Raw genomic sequence first — 16154 nt, forward strand, 5'->3', positions numbered from 1 at the left:
AATAAGGACTTAGGCGCATTTAATCCGAGAATAAAAGCTTTGAGCTTGGTTCATGTGGGTATTATAAGACTTTGAACAAATGATGTGTTGTCCTGGTGGTTGCAACGTAAGGTTTAGGTATGAGTCATGATAGCGTTATAATTCAATATATTTATTTCCTTTGTAGAATTTTGTTACGATCATCATAAACGTATAACGTTCTTTGAATCTATACCTCGAAAACATATTATTATGTTCAACCCGCGTGAACTCATTGAACTGTATACGTTTGATGATCAACAATTAACTCAGCAAAACTTAAACGTTTTGGAGGAGATGGTGATAATTCATAATGGCGAACGTACTGTGTATCAAGTTAACGATGATGACAATTAGCAGCTTTGTCCACATCAAATAATTTGGTGTATTTCTCTGTTTCAAATCATTGCTACATGGTTCTTAGTTATAATCAAAATAAAATATATCTATTTTGGTTCTTAGTATTAGGGATGTACGATTAAAATCGACAACTCATGACACACTATAATCCTAACAAATTATTCATATTTCTTAAAATCTATTAAGAAATGTAATCGTTAACTAATTTTTATAAGATATTATTTATCGTAATATTCGAACGAACCTGTAATAAAGTATTTACGTATTAAAGTATAAATTTTTTGTTGTTTAGCCACCCGTGTATTACACTGGTACTTAGACTAATATATATATATATATATATATATATATATATATATATATATATATATATATATATATATATATATATATATATATATATATATAGGGGGCTGCTAGAATGAGAACCACCCCGAGTTGTAAGAACCGCGAGAACTACACCCCACGGAGTGCCGTTCGCCATGATTTTTTTTACAAGTAGATGTGTGTATTATAAACACAGCCGTAAAAAATCATGGCGAACGGCGCTCCGTGGGGTGTAGTTTTTTACACCACAAGTTTGGTGTTTTTTAATTTTTTTTTCTTTTTTCTTTTTTTTTCACCAAACTTGTGGTGTAAAAAACTACACCCCACGGAGCGCCGTTCGCCATGATTTTTTACGGCTGTGTTTATAATATACACATCTACTTGTAAAAAAAATCATGGCGAACGGCGCTCCGTGGGGTGTAGTTCTCGCGGTTCTTACAACTCGAGGTGGTTCTCATTCTAGCGGCTCCCTATATATATATATATATAGAGGGCATGGATGTATAGAAAACTTATTTGTACTAAGAAAACCTAGGAAACCCAATCTGTGACCATTGATCAAGATCATCCAATGGCTCATAAAATTTGAAACCTTTTTGAATTAAATTAAATACATGATAAAGTCAATAAAGTTAGTTCAAGGGCATATGGGTAAAATTACATATGATATGATTACATTTGTCTAAAAGAAGTCAAAGTAAGTACAAACCATATATTAAAATATCTCTTTCTCTCTCTTCTTTAATTGTCACCATCATCATTCTCTCTCTTTCTTCTTTCTTCTTTTTGAGAATTCAAAATATCTCATTCTCTCTCTTCATTCTTCTTCTTCTGTAAATTCACCATCATCATCATCATCATCCATTCTCTCTCTCTCTCCATGTTTCAAAATAAACACCAAGAACACATACAAGTGTGTGTGTGAGAGTTCAGGAGGCAGAGAGAGAGATTTAAGAGAGAAGTCTCGCCGGAGAAGAAGAAGTCTCGCCGGAGAAGAAGAAGTCACCACCATCATCATCATCATCATCATCATCATCATCATCCATTCGCCGGAGAAGAAGAAGTCTCGCCGGAGAAGAAGAAAAAGGTGCTACGGTGAATCGCGAAACAAGATAAAAACAAGGTGCGACGGTGAATCGAAATCCCTAGATATGAGAGCAACATTTCAGTTGTTATCATCCGGTAAAAGTCACTGGAAAATGGAAGAAAACAAGAAGCAAGTGCAGAAGCAGATTTGAAGATGAACATGAGAGAGAAGCAGATTTGAAGATGAACATGAGAGAGAAGCAGATTTAGAGAGAGGAACAACAATCTTCATCGTGTTCATCTCGAACACCAAGAACACACGCACAAGTATGTGAGAGAGAAACATGTTTGAACCTAATTTACCTTGATTTTAGATAGAGAGACAACAATCTTCATCGTGTTCTCGAACACCAAGAACACACACACAAGTGTGTGAGAGAGAAGCAGGTTTGAACTAATTTACCTTGATTTTTTTTGTTAAGGTTGTTGTTAATATGTTTTTGTGTGCTCAAAGTGGTCTACTAATGGTAAATGTTTAGTAGTTACAGGTTTTTGTTTTTTGTATTAAAATCATGTTTATGTAGTAATGATCTCGTTCATTTTATATATAAAAAGTAGTTCTTTTTGCTGCTACATATGTTGTAACAATGTTACACATGTTACTTATGTTAAAATCAGCCCTTTCTTGGACACAAAAGGAGCTACACATATGTAACACATGTTTGTAACGTGTGTTACACTAGAGGTTTTACTTAGTAACCTTTTTTTGTTAAGGCTGTTGTTAATATGTTTTTGTGTGCACAAAATGGTCTACTAATGGGTAAATGTTTATGTAGTTTACAGGTTTTTATTTTTGTATTAAAATCATTTTTATTTTTTTTGATATTATCAGTTGTTCTTAGCTTACAAGTTGAAATGTAATTTTAAATGGGTTGAAATTTATTTTAAATGGGTTGTTAGTTGAAATGTCTTGCTAGCATAATTAGCTACATATGTTGTAATAATGTTACACGTGTTACCTATGTTAAAACCAGCCCTTTCTTGGACACAAAAAGGAGCTACACATATGTAACACATGTTTGTAACGTGTGTTACACTTAAGGGTAACACATCTAAAACAATTGTTGTGGGGAGTACAACTGTCCAGTCTAGAAAACAAAAACAAAAGCTATACGACGTCAAACAAATACGAAAGGTTGTGCTAACATATGTTACATGTTTGTTTAGTGCTTGCAGCGAGGGAGTTGGTTCTACCGGATAGTAGTTGTTTGAAGTGTATGGTAACTGTTTACATATGTAACCTTTTTTTGGGTGGTTTTGCTTAGTTTTTTTTATGTGTGAAATGATGCAGATAAAAACTCAAAATTTGGGGAGTCTTCAAGTTCAGGGCATAATTGGGTAGAAGGTAACTAGTGTTAGTGATGTTACTACTATTGTTTTTTAATTAGTAAATTAAAAATACTGGACTGTAACTTGTGTTATTATGACTTGACCATAGCAGTTGCAGCCAAACGAGAAGGGATCTTGGCAGGAAGATGGAGAAACCGATGAAGAAGGGGAACAAGAAGTCGATGAAGGGCAGGTGGTGGGTACATTTGACGTTGTACAGAAGTTACCCTCTAGTGTAACATATGTTACAAACATGTGTTACATATGTTCAACCCCTTTGTTACCAAAAATCGGGGCTGCACATATGTAAGACATGTTTGTAACTTATGTTACACTAGAGGGTAGCACATGTATGATCATTTTTGGATCATTTGTATATATTTAAGTCTGTATAAACCTACAACATCGAAACCCCCAAAAAGGTTACACATGTTATGACAGAATGGGAAATGTGTAGCAGCGTTCAATACTGTTCTTTCACTCTATAGTGTGTAACATGTGTGACATGGCGTTTGTCAGCAAAACATATAACTTGTAAGGTGATACGGTTGCATCTTTAAAACATGTTTACCTATAAATACTTACATGTTACAGGTTGTATCTTTAAAACATGTTTAAACTGGAAACTGGAAACACTTACAAAATATAAAGCAGAGTTACACAAGACGTAACATGTGTAAACTGGAAACACTTGTGTAACATTTCGGTGTAACACATGTTACATGTTGTATCTTAAAAAACATGTTTACCTATAAGTACTTAAAAAATATAAAGCATAGTAGGAACACAACTTTTAAGGATGTTACACACGTTGTAGAGAAGATGTTACATGTGCACACACAATTAACATGTGTAACATGGCGACAAGTGTCATGTGTGATCTTTTTTTGTTACCCTAGGGTGCTAAACGTATTACAACGTTCATAACGCACGTAAACTTATACTAACATCCATCCCTATGTCCACAGATGATCTAGAACATACTCCACATTACCATCTTTGCGAGTCTTCTAATGGCACTAAATTGTGGGCACCGAATGTCAACGAGCAATATCATCCTATTAATGTTAAATCATACGTCACACCGGAAGAACTTCTTGCCATGTATAAGACTTATGACCAATATGCTGGGTTCAATGTAAAAAATATACATTAATGCAGTTTTTGTATCTACTAATAACATTGTTAATAACAACTCTAGGTACATATGTAACATGAAGTGTATCGTTTGTCCCTTTAATTCGTTACGCTAGTCTCATATACTTATAGTTACATATATTACTTGTTTGTTCATTGATATGACATTTTGGATGACGTAATGTTGTTACATATGTAATTTTACTAAGTTTAAATTGACACCAAAGGGACTGACATATGTAACACATGTTACACTATGGGGCAACAAATGTAACACATGTATAGCCATCTTACACATGTTACATATAGGTGTTACATGTGTTACAACGTCAAGGTTACACATGTTACATATAGTTGTTGCATCCCAAAAAAAAATTGTCGTCACATCAACATCCGTATTCATCCAAAAATGGGCATACTAACAATGAAAATGAAAATAAAAATGAATTTTATATCAATAGTTGTAATGCTTCTAAAAAATGGTCTTCACAACAACATCCATCTTCACAACACATAGCAGCCAACCAAAAAACACACCATCGTCACCACGAAAACCTGATGATGCGTTGTAATCCTTCGGCGGGCTTCGCTTCTTGATAACCATCTTCATCTTGAACACAAAAGATTTTTTCACATGTGAACAAAATAAGTACATCAATATTAGTTTCTATAGTTAAAACTTATTAATCTCCTATGTAACATGTGTAACGTGGCTATACATGTGTTACCTCTCTAGTGTAACATGTCACACCCCCAAAATCCACCTGCGGATAACACCCGCTTCGAGGGCGTGACTGACCAGGATCCAGCCACCAATTATACTGAATAATTAAGTTGATAACAAAAGTAATACTTACTAACCATAGGATTAGCAAATATCAAGTTCAGAGTTTAAGGTTTCAAGTTCAAACAGTAATAAGTAGCGGAAGCATAAGTAAAGTAGTAGTTAAACAAGTTCATAGTTCAAAATAAGGTAACACCCAACACAAGGGTGGACAGACACTACTCGTTCCCAAGCAGCAAGCTCCTTCGTCAATGGTTACCTGCAAAGCATGCAGTAAGGGGTCAACAATAATGCTGAGTGAGTTCACTAGTTTGTCCAGTTTTAATTACCAAAACTTGTTTCACCAGTTAATTTATCCGTTTATACATGCCATGGGGAGCTACCCCAAAAGTTAGCGACTAAACTGTTTTTCCAATACCGAACACTAGGTAACCGTTTGCGTTTCCGCAGGATGCCCCGATGTCAATGTTCTATCATCATTGACGGATGCCTGAGTATATTAGTTCACGACCGATCCCATACCATGGCACGGTGTGAGGCTGGTAAAACCTAAATAGCGCTATCAACTAATAACCCGTTCGCCTGGCCCCGACGACTAATCGGTATTATGTAGTAGGGACTTGAGTGATAGAGTTTCGTTTAGTGCCGTTTGGTTGCATTTCGTATAAACAGTAATTAACTAAAAGGTTTCCCAATACAAGGGAAGGAAAAGTAAGTTTGTTCCCAGTAACTAGGGAAGGAATGTAAATGGTATCCCCTTTACAAGGGGATAGGGTTGTTTTAGTCTCGTGTCCCAAACCACCGGGACGCATGCTTTTAAGTTGTGAACTCACCTTGGGTTGCTCGGCAGATTGGGTTACTTGTCAAACACGTTGGTCACCACGTCCTAACATGGTTACCGGTATAGGTCAGGTTCGGTGTACAAGTAATCACGTAAAAACTTACACATAACTAACACGTATCATGCATATAAATACACGGTGGGTTATTGGGCTGGCCCTAACAGTTACACAGTCAAACAGCAACACATAATCCAGTTAACAGGTAGCCCATATTACACATAACGGCCCAATAACCTAAGTGGACAGCCCAGTCGCAACCAGATGGTCTCGAGTCGCAACCAGGAGGTCTCGGCTTGTCACGTTATGGTTGCGAGTCGCAACCGTGTGGTCTCGAGTTGTCACGTTGTGGTTGCGAGTCGCAACCGTCGTAGTCTCGAGTCGCAATCATGTGGTTTCGAGTTGTCCTGCTATGGTTGCGAGTCGCAACGGCGTGGTCTCGAGTTGTCATGCCATGGTTGCGAGTCGCAACGGCGCGGTTGCGAGTCGGAATGCTGTCCCTTTCATGTACACGTGATGATTCAGATACATCAGTCCATTTAGTACAATGAAATCAGGCCCAAATCAGGAAACAACCAATAAGGTTTCTACTAACACTTTGCCTAATCTGACTATTAGTAAAAATAGATCAAACTTTGCCATTTTGAAATCTTCAACCCACATTCAACAAGTTCATCCTATCTTCATAAATTTCTAGGGTTTTCATGTCAAACATAACCACACATTTATGAACCAAAATCACATACTTATAACAAGATCATGATGCAAAAACAAGAAAACATACATTTTGTGACATTAACCATAACTCGGTTGGCCCTAAGCATTCTTAAACCACTATTCTATAGCCATTATAAACATGTTATCAAGCTTCATACATAAGGGTTTTCACATATAGTCAAGCTTCACAAACCATCCTAAAAATCATACATAAAACTACTAACCAAGCATTTCTTAGTTCATAAACATTTTATTCATCAAGCATTCAAGACAACCATTTCACATATGTAACACTAACCGGTTGAGAAGAAGGAGCCGAAAACAAAGAAAAGGAACCGAAAAAGTAAAGTGTCCGAATGATGATGGTCTTGACCGAGTTTCTTGTCCGAGATCCTTGTGAAATCCGAGCTTGATCCGAAAGTTGGAAGGGAAAGTGGTGTTGTTTGGGGTTTTCTAGTGAGAGAGAAAGTGTGTGTTGTGGTAACTAAAGAATGAAGAATGAGGGGGAGGTTGGGTTTATATAACAAGCATCACTTAGGCCAAGGGGTTTCGGCCCAAACCGGTTACGGCCCAAAGGCCCACTCGAAACCGAGTGGCCCACTCGCAACCGTGTGGTTGCGAGTCACGGTCTCGACTCACATACATATACATATAATACGTACATTCAACACACATTATGCAAATAAAGGTCACGTTTTCATTTAATAACATATATATACACAAAATATTACAAGGTGTTCGTTCGGAAAAACCTAGAGTGTCACATTATCCCCAAGTTTTAAGAACTTTCGTCCCGAAAGTTAAGGCAGCCACTGTCAAGCTAGAGTGTTTCAACGGGGTGTCACATCATCCCCCCGTTAGTTTGGAATTTCGTCCCGAAATTCAGTTGTAGCTTCAGTGCTGGGGTTTTCGTTTGGGAACAACTGGGGATACTTGGACTTCATCTGGTCTTCCCGCTCCCAGGTAAACTCTGGGCCACGTCGTGAGTTCCAACGAACTCGCACGAGGGGTATCTGGCTACGTTTGAGGGTTTTGATCTCTCGATCCGTGATCTCAATCGGTTCCTCAGTAAAGTGTAGCTGTTCATCTATAGTGAGTTCCTTGAAAGGAATTATGAGTGTTTCATCTGACAGACACTTATTCAGATTAGACACGTGAAAGACATTGTGCACTGCACTCAGCTCTGCAGGCAGGTTCAATCTATAAGCAACCTTACCGATTTTCTCGGTAATTTCGAATGGTCCAACATATCGCGGATTCAGCTTGCCTCGTTTACCGAAACGAACCACACCCTTCCAAGGTGATACTTTAAGTAGAACCCGGTCCCCGACCTGGAATTCTAACGGTTTCCTACGCTTATCAGCGTAGCTTTTCAGACGGTCACGAGCTGCCGCCATGCGTTGCCTGATCTGTGAAATCTTTTCTGTTGTATCTACCACCAGTTCTGGGCCTGTGAGTTGACTGTCACCTATCTCCGCCCAGCAAAGGGGTGATCGGCATTTACGACCGTACAATGCCTCAAAAGGTGCCGCCTGAATGCTAGTGTGGTAGCTGTTATTGTAGGAGAATTCCACCAGCGGTAGATGCTTCTCCCAGTTCTTGCCAAAATCGATCACACATGCCCTAAGCATGTCTTCCAGGGTTTGGATGGTGCGCTCAGACTGCCCATCCGTTTGTGGGTGGTAAGCGGTGCTCATGTCCAAACGTGAGCCAAAGGATTTGTGCATAGCTTGCCACAACTCGGAAGTGAAACGAGCGTCTCGGTCGGAAATGATGGAAGTTGGCACCCCGTGCCTGGAGACTACTTCCTATAAATAGATTTCTGCTAAGGTAGAAAACTTGTCTGTTTCCTTAATGGCCAGAAAGTGTGCAGACTTAGTCAATCGATCCACTATCACCCAAATAGTGTCATTCCCGCGTTGGGATCTAGGTAGTCCTGTGACAAAATCCATGGAAATCTGCTCCCATTTCCACTTCGGGATTTCGGGTTGCTGGAGTAGGCCTGCTGGTTTCTGATACTCAGTCTTGACTCTTGCACAGGTCAAACATTTGCTAACGTATGCGGCTATGTGGGCTTTCATGCCAGGCCACCAGTAAGTGGTCCTTAAGTCGTGGTACATCTTATCTGAACCAGGATGTACTGAATAACGGGACTTATGGGCTTCGTCCATCACAAGCTCTCGTAGATCTCCGTAAAGTGGGACCCAAATGCGCCCTGCCACATAGTAGGCGCCGTCTTCTTTTTGCTCTAATCGTTGTCTCGATCCTCGCAGGGACTCAGCCCTGACGTTTTCCGGTTTCAGAGCTTCAGTCTGGGCATTTCGAATCTGAGTAGGGAGACTAGACTGGATGGTAAGTTGTAACGCTCGCACGCGCTTTGGTATGGTGTCCTTTCGGCTGAGGGCGTCTGCCACGACATTGGCCTTGCCCGGATGATACTTTATGGCGCATTCGTAGTCATTCAAGAGTTCGACCCATCTACGTTGTCGCATGTTTAATTCCTTTTGCTTGAAGATATGCTCGAGACTCCTGTGATCGGTGTAAATGGTGCACTTGGTACCGTACAGGTAATGTCTCCATATCTTAAGCGCAAAGATCACTGCTCCCAGTTCCAAATCATGCGTTGTGTAGTTCCTTTCGTGTGTCTTGAGTTGTCGAGATGCGTAGGCAATAACTTTCTCGCGTTGCATCAACACGCAACCGAGCCCAAGAATAGACGCATCGCAGTAAACCACAAAGTCGTCAGTGCCTTCAGGCAACGAGAGAATAGGAGCACTACAGAGGTTATCCTTAAGCCTCTGAAAAGCAGATTCCTGTGCTTCATTCCACTTGTAGGTGACGCCTTTCTGAGTGAGCGTAGTGAGGGGTTGTGCAATCTTTGAGAATCCCTGAATGAATCTGCGGTAGTAACCTGCCAATCCCAAGAATTGGCGAACTTCAGTGGGAGTCTTAGGTGTAGGCCAGTTCTTTATCGATTCGATCTTAGCTGGGTCCACATGAATTCCGTCCTTATTAACCACATGGCCGAGGAAATGGACTTCTCGAAGCCAGAAGTCACATTTCGAGAATTTGGCGTACAGCTGTTCGTTGCGAAGGAGTTCCAGAATAAGACGTAGGTGTTGTTCATGCTCTTCTTGACTTTTCGAGTAGATCAGGATGTCGTCTATAAACACGATCACAAATTTGTCGAGGTAAGGTTTGCACACTCGGTTCATTAGATCCATGAACACCGCGGGCGTGTTGGTCATTCCAAAGGGCATAACGAGGAATTCATAATGACCATAACGAGTTCTGAATGCAGTTTTGGAGATGTCTTCATTACGGACCCTTAACTGATGGTAGCCTGATCGCAGGTCAATCTTAGAATAGTAGCTCGATCCTTGCAACTGATCGAATAGGTCGTCGATTCGTGGGAGAGGGTAACGATTCTTGATGGTAACCTTGTTCAGCTCACGATAGTCGATGCACATTCGGAACGTGCCATCCTTCTTCTTAACAAAGAGTACCGGTGCTCCCCAGGGTGATGAACTAGGGCGAATAAACCCTTTATCCAAAAGTTCCTGTAGTTGAGTAGAGAGTTCCTTCAATTCTGCGGGGGCTAGTCGATAAGGCGCACGAGCTATGGGCGCTGCTCCGGGAGCTAGCTCGATTTGGAATTCGACCTGACGGTGGGGAGGGAGTCCAGGTAGTTCCTCAGGAAATACCTCGGGATAGTCACGCACTACCGGAAAATCTTCAATCCTCTTTTCCTTTTCCTGTGTGTTGGTGACAAGTGCTAAGATAGCGGTGTGCCCTTTTCGTAAACACTTCTGGGCCTTCAAGAAAGAGATAACGCCGGAGATTTCTCCGCCTTTGCCACCTTGTACAATGAGGGGTTTGCCAGAACGACGGGGAATACGAACTGCTTTCTCTTGACAGAGGATCTCAGCGCGATGCTTGGATAACCAATCCATACCAATAACGACGTCGAAGCTTCCAAGAGTAACAGGGAAAAGATCGATACTAAATGTCTGACCAGACAACTCTAGTTTGCAGCCTTTGTTAACGTGTGAGGCCTCGATGTTTCTACCATTAGCTAACTCGACGATATGAGGAGAACTTAGTAATGAAAGCGGACACTTAAGCTTCTTACTAATACGTAGGGATACATAACTAGCATCGGCACCGGAATCAAATAACAGAGAAACATAACGATCATCGAGTAGGAACTTACCCGCCACGACATTGGGGTCATTCCTTGCTTCTCCAGCTCCAATCACAAAAGCCCTTCCTCTAGCACCATTCCCCGCATTGTTGTTCTGCTTGTTGTTTCCAGCTCCCTGATTGTTGTTGCGATTCTGATTCAGTTCAGGGCAATCCTTCTTAAAGTGCCCCTCAGCTCCACACTTAAAACATGCTCGGTCGTTTCCCTGCTGCTGTTGCTGTTGGGGTTGTTGCTGATTCTGTCTTGCTGGGAACTGACTTCTACAATCCTTGGCTTCGTGCCCCATCTTGTGGCATCGCTGACACTGGCCCTTGTTACATGCCCCATTATGGTGTCTGTTACACTTGTTGCACTTAGGGTAGCTTCCCCGGTAGCCACCCTGTTGCTGAGTGCCTTTGTTGTTTTCAGTTCTCCTTTGCTGTGCTGGGGCCTGAGTGGGGTTAGCATCCTTGCTTTGATTTCCTTCCCACTTACGCTTGTTGTCACTAGAAGTTCCGACAGTAGCACTGATCCTTTTGGGCAACCTGCCCTCTTCCACAGCCTGATCAGTGAGTTTGTGAGCAAGTCGAACGATCGGCTGAATGGTAGTGTGGTTGGCTGAAGTTACATGGCTTCGAATTTCTGGAGCCAAACCCTTGATGTACAGTTCGATTCTTCGATACATAGGTCGAGACATGTTTGGGCAAAGAGCAGCATAGTCATTAGACAGTTTGGTGTAGGTCTCAATCTCTGACCCAACCATCTTAAGCGCATAGTACTCATTCTCAAGCTTGTGGATGTCATCCCGGTGACAGTATTCCTCCTTAATCATGTCCTTGAAATCCTCCCACGCAGTAGCATTAGCAGTTTCCAACCCAAACATCTGAATCTGCGCCTTCCACCAGGAAAGCGCGCTTCCTTCAAGCGTAGCAGTAGCAAACTTCACCCAATTCGCAGGGGGACACTCACAGACAGCAAAAACAGCTTCAATTTTCTCAATCCAATGCAGAAGACCTATGGCACCCTCAGTGCCGTTGAAAGGGAGAGGCTTGCAATCCATGAAGGTTTTGAAAGTACACACGGGTGGTTGCGCAGGTGCATGCTGACCTGTTCGTGAGAAGCGAAGCGTATAGGTTTAGAGGCGAAAAGACGATGTGGCGGTAGGATCTAAACATCCTAAAACAACGAGCTTACCTATAGGGTGAGCTGCGAAAGCTGCAGCCACTATGTTGAGCAGGTTAGTGAACTGAGCCTGTGTCATGTTAATGTTTCCTCTTCCGCGTCCACTCATTGTCTTCATAACCAGAAAACACGGTATGAGTGTGATGTCGTAATGTAGCGAGAATGAGATAGAAGAGAGAGGTGTATCTATCTAGTTTAGGCACACTAGTACGTATAACAGAGCAGGAAACATAAAGTAAGCAAACAAGTAAACACTGGTCCGAGCTATGAGGTCAAAAGTGTCGAGCCTTGCACTTGGAGTGTAGTGTCGTCACGAGTCACGGGTTATAGTCTGGTTTTTCTCAAAAAGATTTTCCCCTTTTTAAAACCAAGTTCACTATAACCAATGGCTCTGATACCAATCTGTCACACCCCCAAAATCCACCTGCGGATAACACCCGCTTCGAGGGCGTGACTGACCAGGATCCAGCCACCAATTATACTGAATAATTAAGTTGATAACAAAAGTAATACTTACTAACCATAGGATTAGCAAATATCAAGTTCAGAGTTTAAGGTTTCAAGTTCAAACAGTAATAAGTAGCGGAAGCATAAGTAAAGTAGTAGTTAAACAAGTTCATAGTTCAAAATAAGGTAACACCCAACACAAGGGTGGACAGACACTACTCGTTCCCAAGCAGCAAGCTCCTTCGTCAATGGTTACCTGCAAAGCATGCAGTAAGGGGTCAACAATAATGCTGAGTGAGTTCACTAGTTTGTCCAGTTTTAATTACCAAAACTTGTTTCACCAGTTAATTTATCCGTTTATACATGCCATGGGGAGCTACCCCAAAAGTTAGCGACTAAACTGTTTTTCCAATACCGAACACTAGGTAACCGTTTGCGTTTCCGCAGGATGCCCCGATGTCAATGTTCTATCATCATTGACGGATGCCTGAGTATATTAGTTCACGACCGATCCCATACCATGGCACGGTGTGAGGCTGGTAAAACCTAAATAGCGCTATCAACTAATAACCCGTTCGCCTGGCCCCGGCGACTAATCGGTATTATGTAGTAGGGACTTGAGTGATAGAGTTTCGTTTAGTGCCGTTTGGTTGCATTTCGTATAAACAGTAATTAACTAAAAGGTTTCCCAATACAAGGGAAGGAAAAGTAAGTTTGTTCCCAGTAACTAGGGAAGGAATGTAAATGGTATCCCCTTTACAAGGGGATAGGGTTGTTTTAGTCTCGTGTCCCAAACCACCGGGACGCATGCTTTTAAGTTGTGAACTCACCTTGGGTTGCTCGGCAGATTGGGTTACTTGTCAAACACGTTGGTCACCACGTCCTAACATGGTTACCGGTATAGGTCAGGTTCGGTGTACAAGTAATCACGTAAAAACTTACACATAACTAACACGTATCATGCATATAAATACACGGTGGGTTATTGGGCTGGCCCTAACAGTTACACAGTCAAACAGCAACACATAATCCAGTTAACAGGTAGCCCATATTACACATAACGGCCCAATAACCTAAGTGGACAGCCCAGTCGCAACCAGATGGTCTCGAGTCGCAACCAGGAGGTCTCGGCTTGTCACGTTATGGTTGCGAGTCGCAACCGTGTGGTCTCGAGTTGTCACGTTGTGGTTGCGAGTCGCAACCGTCGTAGTCTCGAGTCGCAATCATGTGGTTTCGAGTTGTCCTGCTATGGTTGCGAGTCGCAACGGCGTGGTCTCGAGTTGTCATGCCATGGTTGCGAGTCGCAACGGCGCGGTTGCGAGTCGGAATGCTGTCCCTTTCATGTACACGTGATGATTCAGATACATCAGTCCATTTAGTACAATGAAATCAGGCCCAAATCAGGAAACAACCAATAAGGTTTCTACTAACACTTTGCCTAATCTGACTATTAGTAAAAATAGATCAAACTTTGCCATTTTGAAATCTTCAACCCACATTCAACAAGTTCATCCTATCTTCATAAATTTCTAGGGTTTTCATGTCAAACATAACCACACATTTATGAACCAAAATCACATACTTATAACAAGATCATGATGCAAAAACAAGAAAACATACATTTTGTGACATTAACCATAACTCGGTTGGCCCTAAGCATTCTTAAACCACTATTCTATAGCCATTATAAACATGTTATCAAGCTTCATACATAAGGGTTTTCACATATAGTCAAGCTTCACAAACCATCCTAAAAATCATACATAAAACTACTAACCAAGCATTTCTTAGTTCATAAACATTTTATTCATCAAGCATTCAAGACAACCATTTCACATATGTAACACTAACCGGTTGAGAAGAAGGAGCCGAAAACAAAGAAAAGGAACCGAAAAAGTAAAGTGTCCGAATGATGATGGTCTTGACCGAGTTTCTTGTCCGAGATCCTTGTGAAATCCGAGCTTGATCCGAAAGTTGGAAGGGAAAGTGGTGTTGTTTGGGGTTTTCTAGTGAGAGAGAAAGTGTGTGTTGTGGTAACTAAAGAATGAAGAATGAGGGGGAGGTTGGGTTTATATAACAAGCATCACTTAGGCCAAGGGGTTTCGGCCCAAACCGGTTACGGCCCAAAGGCCCACTCGAAACCGAGTGGCCCACTCGCAACCGTGTGGTTGCGAGTCACGGTCTCGACTCACATACATATACATATAATACGTACATTCAACACACATTATGCAAATAAAGGTCACGTTTTCATTTAATAACATATATATACACAAAATATTACAAGGTGTTCGTTCGGAAAAACCTAGAGTGTCACATAACACATGTTACAAACATGTGTTACATATGTGCAACCCCCCTTTGTGTCCAAAAAAGGGTTGGGGTAACTACAAGTAACTTGGGTAACGTTTACTACATATGTAGCTAATTATCCCACCAAAAAAACACGACTTTTTATTTGTAAAATAAACGAGATATTCCGAATAAATTATGAAGTTTATACATTTTAACATTTAACAACCAATCTTAAAAAAACGTTTTAACATTTAAACTTACTATTACATTAAGTAAAAACCTTTTGTAACACGTAAAAAACCTAACACGTGTTGCATTGGATGTATCTTCAAGCTGAAGATGGGATTATAAAAGGAAAATGCACAACACTAAAAAAGTTGTAACACGTGTTACAACGGTTGTTTTAAGAACTTTCAAATAAACAAGTGTTGCAAAGTGGATGTTTTTAAATAACTGTTTAAATCAACGTAATAGAGATGTGTAAGTAGGTAATTTTCTTTTGTAACACGTGTTACATTGGATGTATCTTTACGTTGAGGATGGGATTATAAAAAGGAAAATGCACAGCTGAGTAAAAAGATGTAACACGTGTTACAACGGTTGTTTTAAGAACTTTCAAATAAACAAGTGTTACACCGTGGATGTTTTAAAAAAACTGTTTTCATCCATTTGTAATAGAGACGTGCAAGTAGGTAAAAACCTGTTGTAACACGTGTTACATATGTGCAGCCCCGATTTTTTGTAACAAAGAGGTTGAACATATGTAACACATGTTTGTAACATGTGTTACACTGGAGGGTAACTTCTGTACAACATCAAAGGTACCCACCACTTGCCCTTCATCGACTTCTTGTTCCCATTCTTCATCGGTTTCTCCATCTACCTTCTTTCGTTATCGTTCTGTTTCTTTATCGTTCTGCTTTCGCTTATTAGCCAGCCTACCCGTCACGGACCTGGTCATTCTCCTCACTCTTGCAAATACAACAGCCATAGTAAATACATAATAACACAAGTAATATTTCCGGAGTTATTTAACACAACAAACAGGTACGAGATAGGTAACACATGTTACCTGAAACTGTATTCTGCACCGAAACTACACAATCGTCAACAACTATCTTCTTTTCGTCAAGCAACGCCCTCACTACAAAGTGTTACCTGAAACTGTATTCTGCACCGAAACTACACAATCACACTCTCTGATGCACTCGGGACGTTGCATTTTTTCTGCACACACCTTTCCACCCTACGCCTCACATTTTAACAAAAAATGCCCACATTCAGCTAATCCGACACTAAAAACACAATCTCAATACTAAATCTAACAACATTACCAAACCAAACCGCTTAAACAGAGAAAAAATAACATTTGAACAGTCCTAAACAAACAATAATCACAAATTAAAAAAGACTGAAAAAAAAACCAAAGAATCCAAACCAAATGACACCT

At 40.8% G+C, this 16154-nt stretch overlaps 1 long non-coding RNA gene across 1 annotated transcript; it reads right to left on the reverse strand.

Moving 5' to 3' along the window:
- Nucleotides 1-4655: 4655 nt before the first annotated feature.
- LOC110935982 lies at nt 4656-15670 on the reverse strand. The gene is made up of 2 exons (XR_002589595.2): nt 15534-15670; nt 4656-4867 (listed from the first exon to the last, which is right to left on the reverse strand). It is a non-coding gene; the product is annotated as an uncharacterized LOC110935982 (long non-coding RNA).
- Nucleotides 15671-16154: the final 484 nt, after the last annotated feature.

This window comes from Helianthus annuus, chromosome 1, assembly GCF_002127325.2.
Source record: "Helianthus annuus cultivar XRQ/B chromosome 1, HanXRQr2.0-SUNRISE, whole genome shotgun sequence".
Lineage (NCBI taxonomy): Eukaryota > Viridiplantae > Streptophyta > Magnoliopsida > Asterales > Asteraceae > Helianthus > Helianthus annuus.